The following is a 22,249-nucleotide window of genomic DNA, read 5'->3' on the forward strand; positions in this document are numbered from 1 at the left end:
GGATGCTAATTACAGAAATTCCGGGATGATAATTGATTCACTTATGACACATTCTTTTTCACTAGCTTGTGAATGTCTGTTTCCCCTACAAGAATGAATCACCACATGGTTAGGAATTGTGTCTGTTTGTTTACCATTTCTCTAAAATTTCCCACAAAGAATATGTTCAAAATGTATTTGTATGAATTTTAAAAATATTTTAAGATACATAAGTTGTAAATAAAATAATGTTAATACTTAACAGGACATATAGCAAATCATGACATCTGGAAGCTTAAAAAATACTGAGATCATTAAATTCAAATGCATTAAGAGAAATTCACTTTTATTGTATACTTCTTCTTTTGTGCACATTACCCACTTATTCACTTAGCTTATCTTAAGGGTTAGCTCCCATTGCATGGTTATTAAAATACTTGACTATTATTTTAGATTTTAGATTTGCCTAGTTCTCCCTGTACTTTTGTGACTCATATATTTAGAAGTTCTTTCATTAGTTGCATAATCATTTAGAATTATTAGAGTCTCTTAATGGATGACTCCTTTTTCATGATGAAATGACCTTTACTTCTGGAAATATTCATTACTCTAAAAATCTATTTTTTTCTGATATCAATATATTTTGATATCAAAATATATTTTATTGATTTTTTACAGAGAGGAAGGGAGAGGGATAGAGAGTTAGAAACATCAATGAGAGAGAAATACCGATCAGCTGCCTCCTGCACACCCCGTACTGGGGATGTGCCTGCAACCAAGGTACATGCCCTTGACCTGAAGCAAACCTGGGATACTTCAGTCCACAGGCCAATGCTCTATCCACTGAACCAAACCGGTTAGGTCTTTATTTCCCTTTTAACCCTATCTATATCTTTAGAATTTAAAGCATGTTTCTTATAGGCAAAAAGTTCGTATAAATTATTTTATCAGCCCAATAAATGGTGAGCTTTTGTTTTTTTGAGTTTGACAATAAAACAATCAGTCATCTGAATCTAAGTTAAATCATATCAAAAATTGAGATAATAATTTTAAAAGTTGAAATAATAAAGCATCATTTTTCTACCCAGGGGATTCTGCTCTGACTGCAAATGGTAAATATCACCTTTATTTTAGATTCATATTTTATCTTTAATTCACTGCCATTCAATCATCCAGAAATGAATGCATGCTAGTTTATGTCACTATTAGAGGCATACATGAAATATGCAAAGGTTGTCATTTACCATGTCACTTTTTTACACATTTGAAGTAACTGAAATAAGTATACCTCCTTGATCACAATTCTTAGATGTTGTTTAATCTTCATAAACATTATCTTATGGTGAAATTATTTTAAGTAATTAGAGAAATCCATGGGAGTCAGAGAATAAAACAACAATAACCAACCGTTAACAAAGAACTATTCTCTTTACAGTGGAGGGGAGATAATTAATTTGAAAAGAGAATTAATGAAATCATCCAGCTAAGCCCCTAGTGAGAAGGTTTACAGAAGTTGGATTCAATGCTTAAATACACTGACTTGTGCTAGAGCAATTATAAGCAAATTAGATACCAAAAGAAATCATTGAAATCTAAGATCAAACAATAGTCTTTTTCTATGAATTATATACCCTGAATTATTACCTACAACAGTGGTAGTTGTTTGAATTTGGAATTAAATTATTCTGGTTGCTAATAGTTTTCATCTCTCAAAAGATTTGTGGCAACACCTATTGGGGACATTTTTCTCCCTTCGAAATTGCCTTTATGCTCAGCCAGAAAACAAATGAGGCTGAAAATTAATTCACATGGCATTTTAACCAATAGTCAGTAATTTCTGTTCTGCAAGCAAGAAGCAGCCCAATGCACTTAGGAATGATTTCCCCAAAAGCCACTCTGTTAGCTGCCACTCTAAACCAATCCATTTCTTTTTCAAATGAAACTCTTGTTTTTATGAAGGTGCCAGTATATAAGCTATATTTTATTCAATATAGAGGCCACTTGTCTTTCATTTTGGCAAACCTGCATCTGAACCCCTTCCAGTATTTGAGGATCTCTCCACTTTATGAATCTTGTTAGTTAGCAAAGCTGTCTTCTATTATTGAAACTGAAAAGGCTGGACAAATGCTTTCTCAGCCCCCCTGTCAGCTAGGGCGGAGACTGACTGGTGTGAAAACCCAGCCAGGAAGTTTAAGGCCCGCAGTGAACTTTCATTTTGTAGTGGCAATAATTGCAAGATGCAAGAAGTATCCAGATCAAGCTGTAAAATGTAGTGATTCTCAATAGTAGTGGTTCTCAGCCAACAAGTGTTATGTTATAATTTTTGCCACTGTTTTTTCCTGCTTGAGACCCCTCTCCCTGCCAAAAACAACAACAACAAACAAACAAACAAACAAAAAACCTTGTTCTCCAGTTCATGGTAGTATCTTCCCCAAGGAACCTTCTTGCCTCCATCAGACTTGTCTAGTAAAAATAATTTGCTCTTTGCAGGCAAGTACACGCAGGTTCTGACCTCATCTTGCCCAGTTCTCTAAGCTCTATTATTAGGTTCTAATCAATCCAAGGCCAAGTTTTCTATTTGTAAAACTGGATTCATAATACAAGTCAGATTAGTTTACACACGTAAAATACCTAGCATGTGTCAGGATAACATATTGAGATATTAACAGCCATTTTGTTATTAACTGCAGTTGAAGAATTACATTGCTATATTCATTCTGTGCTGTTTCTTTTTTCTTCTCTCTCCATTCTGTGATGATAGCCAGGCCTTTGTGCTTTCTTATCTCAAAGGAATCGGTCAGGCTAAGGAATAGAGGTTGCCTGAAGATGTTTCCCAATTGCCTTTAGTTTTTGGAAGGTTGAGTTCATTAAAAGGGTTATTGCAAAAGAAAAAAGTGAAGCAAATGAAAGCAAGAAAAGAGAAGAAGGCTTCCCAAATAGGCAAAGAAGCCTGCCTGTGAGTTTGTTTGTTGTTGTTGCACTCTCACCCACAGCCTGGGGAAATGGAATAGCTGCAGGGGGCAGTGCCTTCATTGCACACAGAGAGAAGGAAACCTATACCAGTCTCCACTTGGGAGCAGCAGAACTATTTGCCTGCAACGGACCATACAACTGTACTCAGTTTTGTTCCGTTGTGTTGCACAACCAGACCTCGCATATGTGTGCATATCCCAAATAGGGGTAAAGACCTCACCACAGATCATGAGTGAACTTGAGTTTCCTGGTAGCCCAACAGAATGAGCATTAAATGTCACCTTCAGTTTACTTTGAAGAAAATGACTTATGTTTTGTTTGCCTTTGTGGACTATGACCCTTTTGGCTGTACACACTCAGCAGCACCTCAGAAAAAATGTCAGTTCTATTCCTTTTTGCCCCTTTTCCTCTTTCCTCCATCCCTTTCAATATTTTGAGGTATCTAGCCCACAGCCTGGCACACAAAAGAGTGTTAAGTAAATATTAGTTCTGTGCTTCCCTTAAAGTTGCTAATTCTTAAACTTTTGCGATCATTTATAAACCTAATACATTAGACATGGGCTTGGAAATGTAGTGCCTTGAAGTTAAATAAGCATTAAAATATGCTTTAGCATTTTAAAAAATTTACACTGATTGTTTTAGGAGGAAGACGGGGCAGGCATGCCCATCACTGGCCCCACCGCTCCTTGTGGCCTTACACTGGGACCAATTTATTAAGTTTTATTTCCTGCTACAAACTAAACTTATTTTATTCTATCCATCCTCTTTTATTCTGGGTAATAAATAAGATTCTTCTCAATTGATTGAAAGGTTGGACAAGTGAATACCTTTGTGGACAAAATAATGAAACAGACATGAAAAGAAGATGGGATAGAAACATCAAGGACAACAAAATGTAAAGACAGAAGAGATAAATTGGAAACAAAGGAAGAAACAATGAACTGAACTTATATAGAGGGTGGGGCAAAAATAGGTTTACAGTTGTTCCTATGGAAAATAATACAATAATTGCCCTAACTGGTTTGGCTCAGTGGATAGAACATCAGCCTACTGACTGAAGAGTCCCAGTTTCGATTCCGGTCAAGGGCATGTACCTTGGTTGCGGGCACATTCCCAGTAGGGGGTGTGCAGGACGCAGCTGATTGATGTCTCTCTCTTATTGATGTTTCTAACTCTCTATTCCTCTCCCTTCCTTTCTATAAAAAATCCATAAAATATATTTTTTTTAAAAAAGAAAATAATACAATAATTAATAAATAATAACACAAGAATAAACTGTGTTTTGTGTACTCACACCTGTAAACATGAAATACCAAATTCTCAGCAATGAAGATTCATAATAAAGTCCACTGTTAGGCCTTGAGGTCTGCATTCATTACTTCTTTGCAGTATATGCTTTGGCTTTGCTAGTGAAACAGGAATTTAGGGGTGAAAAAGACAGGTTTAGGAAATTTCAGAAATTTTAGAAATTGAGGGGACCATGGAAGAAAGCACAGGGCTGCAGAACAGCAGAAGGTATATCTCCATAGAATAGGAGAGCTGAAAAGCTGCAATAGGTACATTTCCATAGAATGAGGGAGCTGGGAACTGCAGAAGGTCTATATTTACAAAATAAAGGGAAGGAGGCCCTTCATCCAGAAGGAGAAGAAGAAGGCCCAAAGGGAATAGGAAAACTATAAGGAAGGAGGAGAGGAAAACCTCACATATCCCATGTGAGGTTCGACCTTTGAGCTCAGAAGTTACTATAGTAACAAGTCTAAGGGAATACTGACCAACCAGAAGGATTACCAAGGCACAAAGATCTGCAGCCTTTATAAACCATGAAAACAGGGACTCGGTGGGACTCTTTCCCCTCCCCACGTGGGAGTCTGTGCTTGTTCTTCAATAAATTTCCACCTTTGCTATACCACCATCTGTCCGTGGATTCATTCTTTGACTCCACCGGACAAAGAGCCCGGGAATCATTCTGCCCAGGGGAACACCGCGTGTTCTAGTAAAAAAAAAATCCTGCTTCTTTAGGAAATTGGGTAAAAGAAGCAAGATAGAGCACTTTGTCAAATCGCTGCCCAGTTGTACATTTGATCTATGGAACACAATTGCATTTGATGTGGCATCTGTATTCATAGCTAGGGAACCCATAATAACAGTGAGAGCCCCACAATTAGACATGCAACAAAACAAAAAATGGAGTAAGGACTGTGCAAGCAAATGAATAGCTACAAACAATAGCCAGTCCGGTGACTGAAAGGATTTCCACATTAGAAAGGACACATTTTGTGCCCTGGCCTATGTGGCTCATTCATCCCATTCACACAAAGGTCAAGGGTTTGATTCCTGGTCAGGACATATACCCAGGTTGTTGCAGGTCTGACCTCAGGTGTGGCATGTGCAGAAGCAACCGATAGATGTTCTTTCTCTCTCTCTCCCCCTCTCTCTCTCCTTCTCTCATCCCCTATCCCCTCTCTCTAAAAATCAATGAAAACATATTCTTGAGTGAGGCCAAAAAAAAAGAAAAGAAAGAAAGAAAGGACACAATTGTAATATTTTACTCATTTAAGCATGGCTCAAGATGTGGCTGAGTATTGTGAAATTCATAATTCAGTTTTCAGAATGGCCTTGAGTGTTGTTTGGTTTTATCAATGCTGGAAGTAACTAGGTTGTAAAGACATACTCCAAAGGTTATACAGATATGTCTAGATATGAGCCAAAGTCAAATTTTTGAACAAAATGAAAATAAATGGTGTTTAACTTCTTTTTTAATTGTTTCTAATATTTTTCTTTCAATATATCTTACTTTTTTAAAAAATTGACTTTCTGTACAATCCTATATAATAAGAGCCTGAAATGCTAAGTGTCTGGCCATCCTGTTGTCCGTTCAACCAATCAAAGTGTAATATGCTAATGATATGTTAAGGCCACTCAACCACTTGTTATGACATGCACTGACCACCAGGGGGCAGACGCTCTGACCCGTAGGTTAGCTTGCTGCTGGGGTCCGGCCAATTGGGACTGAGTGAGATGGATCAGATATGCCCTGGAACCCTCCCACAGTCCCTCCCCGGCTGGCCAACCTCCTGTGTCCCTCCCTGACCCCATTCGTGCACCAGTGGGGTCCCTCAGCCTGGCCTGCACCCTCTCACAATCTGGGACCCCTAAGGGGATATTGGAGAGCCGATTTCGGCCCCATCCTGCAGGCCAGGCCGAGGAACTCCACTGATGCATGAATTCATGCACCGGGCCTCTAGTATAGTTATAATTAACTCTAGGATGGGACTAATTCCATGAGTCCCCATCCTTCTTTTTGTAACACTTGGCATTTACATTCTTAAGTGAGATATAGAATTTAGCAGTTGACTTAGAAGTTCACTTAAAATGAGAGTAGAAAATAACAATTCACTTCAAGTTAGTGTTTTGGATCATAATGCTTCCTAGAAAACACTATTGTGAATGAACCCAAAGATATCCTGAGCCCAATATTAAGCCATACCAAATAAAGGATAAAAATAACGAGACTAATGACAAACTGTACTAGAGAACATGAGAAAGTATGATATAATCCTGCCAGACAGTGTGATAAAAGGAATGTGTTTAAATACATCATGCCCATCCCAAGAAAGCAAGAAAGTATCATATCTGTCAAGCATTCAAGCTAATTGGGACCTTCTTCATCTAAGATATAATGGCATGTATTTTTGTATTGCCTGCAAAGCTTTGATAGCCCCCCCCCCATTGTGCTCCTAGATTAGAAATACAATTAAATTAATTATTAGATGAACATACTGTTTATAACTCCAGATCATTTTTTTAAATTAGAAGTTACTCTAAGAACTATTTATGCTGGGGGTGGGGAACATATAAAAATAGAAATATAACTTGGAGAGAATTAATTCATGGCTAAGGACTAGAGGCAAGTATTTTTCTTATTCCTGCAGACATATACAAGTCATTTTCAATCCACAAGATTCAGGTGTTGCTTAGACATTGGCAAACACCCACACATTTACCTCTGAGGTCCCTGTAGTAACTATTGTTCAGGTTAGCCTCCAATATGTGTTGGAATCATGTTTTTCTTTTCCAACTTTTGATTTCACTTTGTCTCCTCTCCCTCTATGTACACTAACATTAAGTCACCAATCTATAATTATGGGCATGATTAAACTTTTTTCCCAAATTGAGGTCCCCATCATGGACTCCACAAAGCATCTCCTGTCAAGACCAGTGGTTAAGCATTTGCAGTAGTTTTCATTTGAAGAGTTATAGGTTTTCATTAACGCTAATTGTTCATCTGGGTGGAAAGTGTGTTCAACCCAGTGCTCCTTTGAATGGGATTTTTAGATCTCATTCAAACACAGCTGCTTTCAAGGCAGAGTAATGCAAAGACAATTTCTGCCAAAGTACAGTTTCATACAACCTAAGGTGAGGCTCCTGAAGTACTGACACATTTTCCAAAACTAGATATATTGTTTATTTTGCTTTTGTGCATGTAGTAATTGGTAGACAAAAAATGATGGAGATTTATTCAGTCATCTCTCTGCCTTCTGGCTTGGCACTCACTGCAGTAGCTAATGAATACGGTGGCGGGCGTTTATCTGTCGTCTTGCACCTACTGGGGCTACTTGGCATTAGTTTTCACAGATGCCTAATTGTTGTCGCTGTCTGCCTCCAGGGACAGATAGGATCTCATCAACTCATCTAGAGACATTATTAGTCCAATGGAGCCCTTTTATAGTAGTTGGATAGGTTATAAATTCAGTTTTATTTCTGAATATGATATCAGATAATAATGTCCCTGATGCAAAAGTTTAGAAACCATGGTAGTAAGAAAACCTAACATATTTTTAGCTTTTATTAAAAAAAATCATATGTCCTGTTTGTAGCTGGAATTAATTGGAATTTTAAAGTTTCAAGTTTAAAAATATATATTCAAACCATTTTAAGCACTGAGGAAACATTGGTTTATGTAACATAAAAGTGAAAAGGTAGAATTGACTTTATGCATGGCTGGATCTAGAGCCTTGAACAATGTTATCAAGGTTGATTTTTCTTCAACTCTTGACTCTGCCTTGCTTTACCTTAGCTCTATTCTCAAGAAAGCTCGCCTTTGGGTAGAAGTATGGATCTCAATAGTTTAGGCTTATGCCATACAGGTTCAAATCCAAACACAGAACAACAAAAGGAGGGAAGGAAAAAGTTTATTTTCTTCAATAATCTTAGAAAAGATTATAATACTGTGCATTACTGGCTCTAAGTAGCTCATGTATTCTGCCTCATGTATTCAATCACTGTGAACAGAGGCATGGATACTCTGATTGGTCAGCTACAAATCCCATGGTTACTACTAGATTGAGGATGGAGTTAATACCATCAGACTACTTGACCTAAGAGTGGTGTAGGGTAATTTTTGATGAAAATCAACATGATTTACCTGCAGAAGGATGAAGGAATGAGTAAATCAAAGAATGAATTTTGCCACCCTCACCCCAACTCCCATCTTATCAGAAGAAACAGAAGACTTTTACTATCTAGTCATTATTCATATAGTTATTGGCATTAAACTGTAGTCATTTTTTTAACACATTAGGTAGCCTTTAGGTTTCATCTGAAAGTTAAGCCTGGCACCATGGCCAAATATGAGGGTCAGAGGCACTTAAGGAAGCACTTTGTATTCTGAGGAGCTCCAGAAATTCCCAACTTCTCTTGTTTTTTTAGTGTCATATAGTAAAAACATAGAACCTGTGGATGGAGCTGGAAAAGTCCCATGTGGGGATAGACTCCTAGAAGTGCTTATTATAATTCCTGTCCCTTGAGACGATCCCAGGTCCCATGAGCTCCAGAGACATTTCACACATTTTTTTTCTTGTATAGGAGCTTCTCTCTGGCTTTGCCCCACTTGTAGCTTAAACCTTGGGATGTGCCACTATAACTAAGAAGCAAGATACCCATTGGAAAGGTTATAGAAAAAAAAGGAAAGTAACTAGAGCTAGGTTAAGGAATCCTATACAATAAAAGGGTAATATGTAAGTAGACCGAATGGCAGAACAACCAATCAGAGAGTAATATGCTAATGATATGCTAAGGCTGCTCAAGCGCTCACTATGACGTGCTCTGGCCACCAGGGGGGCAGATGCTCCAACTGGTGGCCCAATCTCTGCAGGCCACCCAGAGGGACTCCACCTGTGCACAAATTTGTACACTGGGCCTCTAGTAATTTTTATAATTCTGAGTCAGAACTGATAAATAAAAAAAAATTATTATATATAATTTCAAAGTTGTTTTTGCAGGTTAACAGTAGGGCACAGTGAATATATGTCATGGAACTAAGATATTTTATGGATAATATTTTTGAATGAGGAAATGACATGAAGGGTGTGAAATTCATTCCTGATGACTTCAAAAGATTCTGCTGAAGAAACCACTGAGGCTCTTAGAGAGGAGTCCCAAACAGACAATCACCCACCAATTATGACTGCTGCAACAGCTAGAAGCATGGCAGCTAGACATATCATGAGAATAATTTTGAAACTGCTCATGATATCTGAGAGAGTCAGCCTGAAGAAATGCATTAAGAAGCAAAATAGTCCACCTACATATTTTTCTACATCAAAAATCTCACAAGTTAATTTACCATACTAATTGATCAAATGTGGATGATTCTCATAGAAATGAAAATTTACTCTCTAGGAATGTAGGTAGCTAATAAAATTTCCTTGGCAATAATAAATCAGAAATATGAGAGTATGTTTTTCATCTAATATTTTGAATACAAAACTATTGATTTTTTCTTTATTAAAAATTTATATTTTTCTCTCATGAAAGGGTTTTATTTTGAACACCATATTGCTTCAGAATAAATATGCTATCTGAGGCCAAGATGGACAGTATTTTCAACTCTGTAGGAAGCCACAGTTGGTAAGAAAAGATTTCAAACTGGCAGGTCAATTAGGAGTACAGAACCCCTGCTTCTAGGCAAATTTCCATGCTGACTCAGAGCAGCATGTCAATGGCTCTTCTCTGTTGGCAAGGTATGTGACCTTACCAAATTTACATTTTCCTTTCAGAAAAAAAAGAGTACTGGAGAATTTTCCAACTCATTTTCCGAATGTAATTGTGGCTTCATAGACTAAAAGAGTACTCAAATTTTAAAAATGGATTAATTTAGTAAATTCAATAATGGTTATTTGGAAGTATCTTAATTATTTTCATCTAAAAGTATTTTAGAAATATTTTGTAAATTAGAAATAGAATACATACTTATTCAATAATAAGTAGGTAAGCACATTAACATTCCTGTTTGACATGTTGGAAATAGTCATTTAGACTTTTCCTGAATTAACCAGGGAGAAAATCCACACATTAAATAAGAGTCACGTATCTTAGCCCCATGTATCCAGCCTAGAGCTATTGCTGTCTAGCTTGTATCAGCAAGAAGCCAGTACATTTGGGGGAAAGTGTTGGGAGTGGGAGCTGCATTTTTCTTCTTCATAATTCTGGTAGGCAATCTTAAAGACTATATATATATATATATATATATATATATATATATATATACATAAAGTTTAATTATGGTCTACCTCATTTTAAGTAGTTACTCCTGGACAAATTAAAAGGTAAACTTAAATATGACAGAGTAAAGCTATTTTTTTCAAAGAACCTCATAGTGAATAATTTGTTTAAACCAAGAATTCTTTCACATATGTTCTTCAGTTTGCTTCAGTCATTTATATGGAACAGAAACTCATTTGAAATACCACATGTAAGGGGCAGGTGGTTATGGAAGAGCATATGGAGAGCAACAATAGCAGCCAGGATTTCAGAATGAGAAGTGGAGTTGATCTCATAGAAACTAGCAATGAAAGCCTTCAGGAATGGGGATCCTACAGATGTGGCTGCTTTTTATGCCCCTTTCTCCTGCATTTGTGTCTTTCCTTTGTACCTTCTGTTCTCCTTTCATTAAGGCCAGACTTCCTGCCTTTCCAACCTGTATGACTTTTGTCTTTCAAGCTTCTTATTACTCAAAACTTTGGCTTCCTGTGAGACCTCAGGGCTCCCACTCTAGCTCATTGTCATCTTCCTGTCTCAGCTCCTGTAGCAAACTGTATCTCAGCAGTTCAAGGATAGAGTCTGATCGGCTCTCTTCATCTTTTGTTGTGTAGATTTGCTGCCTGAAGGCAAGAGACCCATCCTAAGACCAATCAACTGCACAGGGCATGTTCCAGGGTATAAAACAGAACTAATTAAGGGCTATATTTCAGCATATTCTGAGTGTGGTACAGATGACCTCCAAAGGGAACTTTTGAGTGTGGTAGACAGTCTGAGGCTTGGTTTGACCAGTGAAATGTTTATAATTCTCTTAGATTTATTTGTTTTTGTTTTTAATAAAATATGGATTTTTAAGTGTGTGTGTGTGTGTGTGTGAGAGAGAGAGAGAGAGAGAGAGAGAGAGAGAGAGAGAGAGAAGAGAAAGAGAGAGGGAATATTCTAGTTGCCTCTGAAGCTCCTACCCCTGTTCACTTGTCCAAAGGAAACTCACCATGTGATTCAAATGGTATTGACCTTGTCTTAACTTTCAGCTATATACCTATTCCAAACCATTTAGTTCAACCCTTTGTTAAGCAATTAGTAGTTTGACACCTAAGGCATTCAGTATTTCATTTTTCTTGGGTGGGAAAATATCTTAATTTAATCAATCAGAATAAAGCCTGAGACTATTGTATGATTTTCAGGAGGGTGAGATTCTCACTCTTCCTGATTGATATGAATGATAATCCGTGTAATCCTCTATGAAACTTGACTAGCCAATCAGTTACCATGAGGTGAGACAGTCGTATGATGGAACACATACCACCTAAAGAAAGAAGAATATAATAAAAAGAATTTGGTGTTTTATAACATTGTTAAGCTTCTAAAATGAGCCTCAGAACATATTTCTTTAAACATTTCAGTTACTTGAGCTGATGTTTCCTTTATTATGTAACCTAGATTTCTTTAAATTACTTTAACATGGAAGATACCTAAACTAATAGAGTCTAGTGTATTTGTTATTGTTAATCCTCACCTGAAGATATTTTTCTATGATTTTAGATAGAGTGGAAAGGAGAAGGAAGGGAGAGGGAGAGGGAGAGGGAGAGGGAGAGAGAGAGGGAGAGGGAGGGGGAGAGAGAGAGAGAGAGAGAGAGAGAGAGAGAGAGAGAGGAACATGATTATAAGAGAGACGCATCGATTGGTTGCCTCCCACAAGAGCCCTGATGGGGCCATGGATCGAATTTACAATGAGGTACATGCTTTTCATCAGGAATCTAACTGGTGTCCCTTAGGTGTGCAGGCTGACGCTCTAACCATTTGGAAACACCAGCCAGGGCTAGTGTATTTTTCTTAAATTAAATTTTATTGAATAAGGGGATTAAAATTATAGTTAGTATTAACTATACATGAGATAGTATGTTTAATGTAGGTATATTCAGTAACCTGTGTCTTCTGGAAGAGTAGACGTGAGTGAGAAGGGATTCAAGGAAGGTTGAGAAAACAGCAGGATAGGGTGAGAGAATAAAGTCCTTTGCCATGAGTTCTGTGCAGCCTGGGGCAGAGTGTGAGCTTTTTTCAGCCTGTGATAATAGATCCATTAGTAGCTATTGCACCAAATAGGAGGACTGATTATGGGTTACATTTTCAGTTATAGCTGTTCCTTTTGAAGCTGTTCTGCTTGTTTGCAGCTTAACCATGTACTGACCCGTGGAAAGTTACCAAAGAGCTGCCTTTTTATATCCCTTTAGAGTGGGATGTTCTTTCTCTTGCAGAGCTCAGATTCAGCGCTGGTTAGGTGGAGGGTGGTTATGGGGGAGGGTCCCAGACTCTATGCTCCTCACCAGAGCTTGAGTGGAATTGTAGACTCTGTGGACTATGGGAGAATGTGCTGGACTGGGGCATGGTGTGAGCCCTGAGCAGAGGACAGGGAGCACACTTCAGGGAGAAGACCAGAGCAGAGGCAAGGACAATGACTGCGGCTCATCCCTCAGGATGTCCGGAGCAACTTCAAGGCAATGGCTTTTGTGCAGGGAAAATTAGAGAGGGAGTGCCACATAGGATAAACCCTTCAACCAGGACCTTGAAGATCAGGAAATACACTTTTGAAGAGAGCAGAGTTTTCAGGGAAACATATTTTAAAACTAGGGAAATTTAGAGGTTAACAACTCCCAATGTGTGTCTTCTGGTATAATATTTCTTTGGCATATTAATAGATGCCACCCAAAAAGAGAGTTTGGAAGGAATTTTCTGGTTAAATTTTCTGGTTAAATATACTCAGAAAAGAATTTTCAAAACAGTATAAGACATTTTTTTTTTTTTTACTACCAAAGTGCTCAGGGTCTCATTAATATGCACTGTGCATCTACTGATTTCTGTGTACTCTCTCTATACATCCTCAGGTCCTTTTCCTTTTTCTTTTATTTTTTGAAAAAATTATTTCAGCCCTAGCTGGTTTGGCTCAGTGGATAGAGCATTGACCTGTGAACCGAAGGGTTCCAAGTTCGATTCCGAACAAGGGCACATGCCTTGGTTGCAGGTTCAATCCCTGGCCCTGGTTAGGGCATGTGTGGGAAGCAACCAATCTGAGGTGTCTCTCTCACATCATTGTTTCTCTCTCTTCCTCCTCCCTTCCACTCTCTTAAAACCAATGGAAGAATATCCTTGGGTAAGGATTAAAAAAGAAATAAGAAAGAAAAAATTATTTCATGGTTCTAGAGCTTTGAAATAGATCTTAGCACTGTTATCTGAGTTGAATCACAGTAAGTTACAGACAAGTAAACTGAGACCTAAGGGGATAACTTGAATCAACCAGCTCACACCAAAGTGTCAGTTAGTGGCACTGTTACAATTCAGATCTATACCCCCATGCTCTACTTTCTTTCTACCCCACAACAGTTTCCCTCTTCTTTAACATCTAACATGCACTGGTTTTCATTTATTTTAATAAATATTCCTCCTCATTCATGTTGCCTGGTGTGTTTTTAAATAGAGTTGTCAATAACTGTTGACTGGGCAGACACACTTTAAATTTCTAGAAGGTGGGCCCAAGTCAATGGATGTTTGATCCCTGGAAAATTATGTGGCTCATTTGTGTCACAGGGATGTCTAGCACAGCACTTATAAATGCTTTACAAAAGCATAGCATCTTCATTAAATAGGCTGAATGCTGTATAAACAGGAGCTCATGAAGACATCTATTTTACAGGGTATCTCATGGAAATGGAAGTGCCCTGTGTTCACATTAGCTTAGCCGTCGTTAAGAATGAAGTGCAGCTAGCTAGGACATGAAAATTGGTTTCTTACATAAGATAGATTCCATTTTTATATGTTTTTCTAAATATAGTCTTGACTGTAGAAGAATGTTGAAATTATATGAGAAGATTTCCTTATATTGCAGCTTTAAAAAGGAGTGGTATCAAACACTCCATAAATCCTACACACCTATCTATCTTCTTATCTCTAAAACGTTAGAGTTACATCATGGTGTGTTGGAAGATTGGAATCTCAGTTTATATCTTAGTAAATATTGTACAATCCATTTCAAATATTGAGTAGTTTACAGAGTTCAGTGAAGTGTGAGGCAATAAAAGGATGGACTATATATAGGAAGAATTGTTTAGTTAGTCAAAAGGAGAATATGAAAATATCATTGTTGGCATGCATAATTATAAGCTGTGATTCTAAAATGGAAACTACTTAAATGGAAACTAAATAAAGACAATGACAATCCTGAATTTAAATCGGAGTGTTTCATGTAAGTGTTTGAATATAAAGTAAGGATGCCAAACTAGATTAAAACCTTGATATGTTATAAAGTTTTGAGAAACAAATAAAATGAAGTGCATTCAACTGGTTAAACATTTCTTGGTTATATATAAATAGGAAAATCAAGTGCCTCAGGCAAAGAGTTGAATAGTGGTTTGTTCATAATAGATCATGATAGACTAGAGTCACAAAAGTTATTTTAGTTTAGGTGTAACTGAAACAATATAATCTTTCTGTAGGAATGATGATGGCTAATGACAAATGACCCTATCCCATGGCAAAGAGCAGAAATAAACATTCAGCATATTAAGTTCAGCTCACAAACAAAGGTTATTATAAACACAATTTGGGAACTAGGAGCATGAAAAACTGAACAGAGCTTGAAGAAGAGGAATTCAGATAAAGGGCCCATCAAAGTAAAAGAAGAAACTTGACTATTCCACTAGGTCCTGATAATCCAAGGGAAATGCTGTGAAGAGGCGAGGAGAAATCTGGAATGCACATTAGAGACCCTTCTTGTTGAGCTAACATCATGTTTAGGTCTGAGAAGCTTAGAGAAAGGCAACCGGGTGGAGACCCAGCAGTGACCTCTACAAGCTGCAAAGTATTCTAGGGCCTCTCTAGCCTGGGGCCTTCAGCCACCATATTTATATGGCTTCAGGGGTTTGTAGTCTTCAAAGCTTTTTTCAAGATATACTTTAGGCAATTTTCAGTCAAGACTTATAAAGTAATCATTTCTATTTAAACTCAGAAGAGAATTAAACAGTCTTTTTTTCCCCCCTGCAGGAGTATGTTCTGTTCTAAATTCTTTAATACCTTTGTTTTGCCACCTAATAGGTACAAGGACTCCTTAACCCATTATAGAAACATTTCTGTTGAAAAAGAGAGAGGTAAAATGATGGTACACATATTTTTAAAAACCTACAGTATATATCTATAGAAGGAAGATTTACTGTGAAGGCAATGATGTTAAAGTTCTAGGTCCCTCACATGGATGAGCCCCTTCGGAGACCTTGGAAAGAGGCTATGCTAAGTGAAATATTTATAAAAGTAATATATTTTGTTTCATTTCTCTTGAACAGAGCCTCTACAATCCAGAACTTTCCCTTACTGCTTCTCTGATATGCAAAGAAAACCTGACTCTTTATACTTTATTTATCTGAGCTAATCTTAACTCCCCAATCATTGGGTAATAGATTTTTTTAAGTGGCCAAATTATAGTATCACAATCCCTCCTGATATATAGATCTCCTTTTTGGGTAACTTGGTTGTCTCTCTTGAGTAAATGTTCAGTTTTCATTGTTCTGGTCCCAACTTCAATACTTCTCCAGTCCAAGATGGAAGTCTGTCTCCTCCTCAACATTTATGGGGTAGCATACATGACCTGTGGTGGCAGGGGGAGGGGTGTGACAATAAAATGTGTATGCGAATCTTTTCATTCTTTGTTGGTCTCTAGTGTTTTAGCTGGGCTAGAGCTAGAGATCATATAAATTTTTTTTTCACTCAGTCAGGGCCTGATAGTTCTTTAATTTCTTAGCAATGGTGCAGACCAGTGGGTGGTGGGTACGCAACATCATTTATGGGATCTTTATTCAGAATGTTTAGCCCCAATTTCTTTAGCTTCCTCTTTGCTTTATGACTGCATGGCAGGTCTTGATTCTCAACTGTTATCACTCCCTTATCTCCTACAGGGCATGCAAAAACCTTTAATCACATTTACCTCACTATTATGTGGGAGTAAAGGAAGAGCTGGATACTGGAATCAAAGCCCCTCCTCTTAGCACCTCCTCCTCCAGGGCATGAGGGCATGGGAACCCTGTGGCAGTCACTATCCACATTACCAAATGAGAGTCAGGCCAAGTTTGACTTTGTCTTTTCTACCACCATGTCTAACACCTCCATGATAGGATTTTGGCATAGATAGGTGGGGTAGATTGCAAAAATAACCCTCGATTCCTCATGTGCTCATGCCCATTGCAATGTAAATGCACAGTTGTGCCCATCAGGTCTGTTCTCCACTCTGAATTTGGGCTGCCTGTGGTTTGCTTTAACCAATAGAATGTGGTGGCAGAAGTGATGCTGTACAAATGTCCAAGCCTAGGCCTCAAAATGTCTTTTATAGTTTAATTCTCTCTATTTGGTCTTTTACCTTCATCATGAAAGCAAGCCTGAGAATTAATTCATCCCAACCAAGATCACCCTATATCCGCAGCCACTGAAGACATCCCAGTTAACTGCACACACATGACAATGAGATTAGTATGACTTCATATCAACCTGTGGACTCGTAATGAATTATAACTAGTAAGCCACTAAGTTTTGGTATTTTTAGATAGCAATAGTTAACTAATAGGTGTTTTTATTTTACTTCCCCTACAGAATATGCTGAGTTTTCTATACCCATGACTTATATTTGATGTGCTGATACCCAAACGTTGTTTTGTGTATGTTGTGGGAGATTTTTAGAATTTAGAAACCCTTCTACCCTTTGCCCAAATTCTTCCTTTCAATATTATTTTCTCACTAGGATCTCAAGAAATAATCTTTGAGATTAAAGTAGAACAATGATCCCTTTGTGCTAGTTGTGCCTGCCCTCTCTTGCAGGAGATATATGGCATTCATAGATTGCGTGGTGAACCACAAGCAACCTGATTTATAACACATGAAGGGATAACTGATAATACTTCAATATGACTACTGCTATTACCTATCCATGCTCAGATGGTATTAAAATAGAAATATGAAGAACTTTTCAAGGTAATTTTTATCTCTGAGTATAGCCAATATTAAACAAAATTTTGCAAGCTTTGAAGCTTAATGATGAATAATAAAAGTGATATGTATGAAGCTTCACAGATTTACATAATAATACCATGAGCAACATATCTCATTTAGATACTTAAAAAAACCTCTGTAAGGCAGACAAGGTGTGCACTATGAACATTATTTTATGTAAAAGCAAATTAAGCCTTAAAAATATTTTTAGGTGGAAGACCTGGAATCCATTTCAACTTCTCAGACTCCTAATCTATTACTCTTTGAATCACACGAAAGAATAAAGTAGGAGAGACACATGCACTTATCTAGATGTAAACACAAGGCAGACTGTGCTAAGGTATATAGGGAAGGTAAATATAGTGCTGTAGTGATTTAGAGGAGGGAGGAAAACATTATTTTGGCTGACAGATCAAAAGTGATATTTGAATTGGGCTTTATAGAAATGAAGGTTAGCTCAGAAATATAACAATGAATTAACATCATAGACATTTATTAAATGTATGTAATGTAACATACTGAGCTGACTGAATAATGGATTAAAAAGACAAGCATTTCAAATGATGTAGAAAAAGCAATTGTTTAAATTCAATATTAATTTAAAAAGTGAATAGCAACCTAGAAATGCAAGGTATCTTTCTCTCTCTCTCTTTTTTTTTTTTTGTTAATCCTCACCTGAGGATATTTTTCATTGACTTTTAGAGAGAGTGGAAGGGAGGAGGAGAGACAGAGAGAGAGAGAAACATCAAAATGAGAGAGACACATCAATTGCTCCTGCATGGGGCCCAGGCATTGAGCCTGCAACCAAGGTTATGTGCACTTGACTGGAATTTAACCTGGGACCCTTTAGCTCATGGGCTGATTCTCTACCCACTGAGCAAACTGGCTAGGGCAAGGTACCTTTCTTAACTGAATAATGAGTACCTTTCAAAAACCTATAGCAAACATTACACTTAATGGTAAAATTTCAAAAGCATTCTAATTAAATCAGGAGCATGTCAAGAATGTCCTCCAATGCCAGGAGTGGGGTGAGGCTAAGAAAAATAGGGTCAACATTTGCACAACCTTCTGAGTAAGTGACTTCCTAAAATTCACACCCGAGGCCTAAAAAACATATGATTAATAATATGACTATGAATAAGGCACATGAATAGAAAAGGAGACAAAACTATTTTTGTTTACAAACTAAGCAATACTCATTCCACAAATGTCAAGTGGATATCAGCCTAGGTTTTGAAAGACACCATTCGAACCGCAGACCCATCATCTTTTCTTTGTAAAAGTGAAAATAGACAGACACTTTTGGTTTTCTTCTAGGAAGGCTCTTATAGTTTTCTAGTAAAGCTCTTATAATTTCCATGACCTGAATAACAAAGCAAACAGTATTTCCTGGTCCTACAACAACCCATTTTTATCAGAACTTTAGCCCTGTTCAAAATATCTCCTAATTTTAAGGGAAGTCTCTGGTTGGAGGTAGGGTTACCACATGAATGGGGAACAGCTTTTGTCATCGCCCACATTAGTGCATACCCTTTTCCTCTCTGCAGTCTTCTGCTCTGACTCTGTTTCCTAAAACCCACTACTTATATTCAAGGAGCTGCCTCAATAGCACTACAATTGAGAGTGTCTGTGAGGGATCTGCTTTCTGTGCCAAAGGATCCTATGAGATTCCAAAGTAGTTGGTATCACCTGTCACCACTGACATTAATTCCTGCTGCTAGCAAATAAGTAACAAGCACCCCAAGCCACTACTATTGAGGTCCCCCTTCATTGAGTGAGGAATCTGTTCTCACAACGGAGCAATGAGTTCTATTGCTGGCTCCACATATATGTCCCCCAGTATGTCAAACCAGTACTATACACCTGGACATAATTTGGAGCAATAGCACACTGAAGTTATGTTTAAAAGTGCATTATATTCTTTTCATTATGTCTGATGTCTTGTATCCTCTATACCTTATTAAGCATTTAGGGAAAATATTTTCCCCAGCTTTATACTTTAGCGCTAATATTTCTGGGGTTTAGTCTTAGCCCCATAGCATTTGGGTCAGAGGACAAATTTGAGTACCAGGTACCAAATGGCAGGACTTGGCAAACCAGCAGAGCATGAAAAACATACCTTTAAGGACAGTTGAAATCAGACCCCTTTATCAGCAGACAACCCATGGAAACATATTTCTGGAGCTTGATTCCCTGGCTCAGAGATTGCTTCGCCTGTATTCAAAATAAAGACAGAGATCATGCACATCAATTTCACTTAATTAGCTTTTTACATGACTTTCATTTCTGTTAAGTTAGCTAATTAACAACATGCTTTCAAATCAACTCTCCTACTCCTTTCTCTTGAGTTCACAGGCATTTTCACACTCATGCTCACTAAGATCAGCTCTGTCAGCATCTCTTCCTCTGCAATGAGTCAGGCTTGAGGGTACTTCCCCATTGAGAGACAGTAGCTGTACTATTAATTTTGTTCTATACTTTTCTCTCACCAGGAAACAGGCTATTTAATTCCTCAGATTGCTCCGAGGCAGCGTGTTTATGTTGTTGAGCAGATTTATGAAGTGCCTGCATTGAATAACTGAACATGCTGGCTGGAAATTACTATACTTGCCCCAGACATGAATTTTAAATAAAATTTTTCCATAGCCTATTTAAGTAAATTAAAAGAGCCCTCTCCATTATAAAAATGAATGCTATCTCATGTTTCCATAATTTTTCTCTTAAAAAGAGGTGTGATTATATCTTCATGATAGATCTTCCATAATTGTTAAGTGTGTCAAATACATTTTGGTTGATTAGGATATTGGTGAGAAATGACTGATAGCATTGGGCTTCTTAACTCCTTCCAAAACAATGATTAGGAAAAGTTTAAATGACTCCCAGACCATATCGATGCTTTAAATCTGTTGACTCAGCCAAATCCTTAAATTCTTTGTGGAAGGAAGTCTCATTTCTCTGTCAGTTAATGATTTTTAGTTCTACATAAACTGGCATAAATGCATACATCTCCTTTTTTTTTTTTTTTTTTAGCACAACTGAGATCTCTTTAAATTACCAATTTCATTTTCAGTTTTATATCCAACATGTGAATGAAATCATATGATGCTTAACTTTTTTTGTCTGACATTTCACTTAATGTGATATTCTCAAAACCGATCCATGTTGTCCCAAATGGCAATATTTCATCTTTTCTTATGGCTGAGCAGTATTCCATTGTATATACTAGTATGTAACACATCTTTATCCAGACACAGACAACAATATGGTAATTACCAGAGGGAAGGCGTTGGGGGACCATAAAGGGTAAAGCAGGTCAAATATATTGTGATGGAAGATTTGACTTTGGATGGTGGGCACACATTACAATATACAGATGATGTATCATAGAATTATATACCTGAAACCTATATAATTTTATTAACAAATGCCACCCCAATAAATTTAATTAAGTGAATGAATGAATAAATAAAAGCTTAAGACAGTGCAAAACAAAACTAAACTAAAACAATAAATTACAAATTTTGAATAGGAATGGGTAATGTAAACTCCAAATATCTGGTACTAATATAGTCCTCTTAATTTGGATCACCACACTGAGTCTGAAGGATTTAGTAAAAGTTTGGCATTTTATCACAAAGCAATTACAAACTATACAATTTTAAGTACTAAATATTATACTTGACAGATAAATGCCAAACATAGTCAAGATACCGGCCAGTACTGCTATGATTTTAAAATAAGTGCAATAAAATTTTCTATTGTAATTTATCGAAACCTTTGTATATTCTATATTCATGCAATTAAAATAATTCCTTTCCTGAAATTACTTTAGCAAAAGGTTGCAAATAACATATTAATTCCATTAAGAAATCTGAATATATAGCTCACCTGAAAAAAGTCATTAAAAATTGTCTAATAAAGTTGACAATAGGAAGTGTATTGATTAGGGTCATATTGATAATTCCATACATAATAACTCATTTATAATATCCATATTATGGAGGCTTTTGCGGATGAAATTTTAGATGCAACAGGTAACACCTCAGCTAACCTTGGTGGTGACAATGATGCATGAATTGAAAGAAATGTTGAAATAGTGTTGATTCAAAACTTGATTGATAGCAAGAAATAGCCTTCCCAACTTAAAAAATAACTGCATGCCAGTTCAGAGCATATAACAAAAACTCAATGTGCAAATATATGGAGTTTGACAATTTGATATTAATTAATATTTTTATTATTTGAAATTCAATAAGTCTATGTCTCTAACTAGAGAGAATTGAATTAACTCAAATAACATTCAATAAAATATGCATTCTTTACAAATATGCAGCCATTTTAGCAAAGCAGAAATACTAGTAAAGCCTTAAAGCATTATGCAGTAACTTCTGGTGGAATCCCGTCCAAATTGTCTGGAGAAGGTAGTTTAGCATCGTGTTAAAACCCATGATTTTAGAATCAGACAGAGTTTCAAATTCCAACTCTGCCACTTACTCAATATACCATCATAGGCAAGATACTTAACCTCTTGGAATTTGATGGCTTCATTTGTAAAATAGGGATAATAGTATATACTTCAAGACATTATAAAGGACTAAATGAGGTAGTCATTGCGAAGTACTTAGTTCAGCTCCAGGAAGAGAAAAAGCATTCAATAAACTGGTATCATCTCAGATGAATTGTAACCTCATAGAAGGCAAGAGTCATGCCTTAATATTTTTTTCTATAGCCTTCA

This window comes from Myotis yumanensis, unplaced genomic scaffold (genome assembly GCF_028538775.1).
Source record: "Myotis yumanensis isolate MYYU_CA2020_CCGP unplaced genomic scaffold, mMyoYum1.0.hap1 SCAF_4, whole genome shotgun sequence".
NCBI lineage: Eukaryota > Metazoa > Chordata > Mammalia > Chiroptera > Vespertilionidae > Myotis > Myotis yumanensis.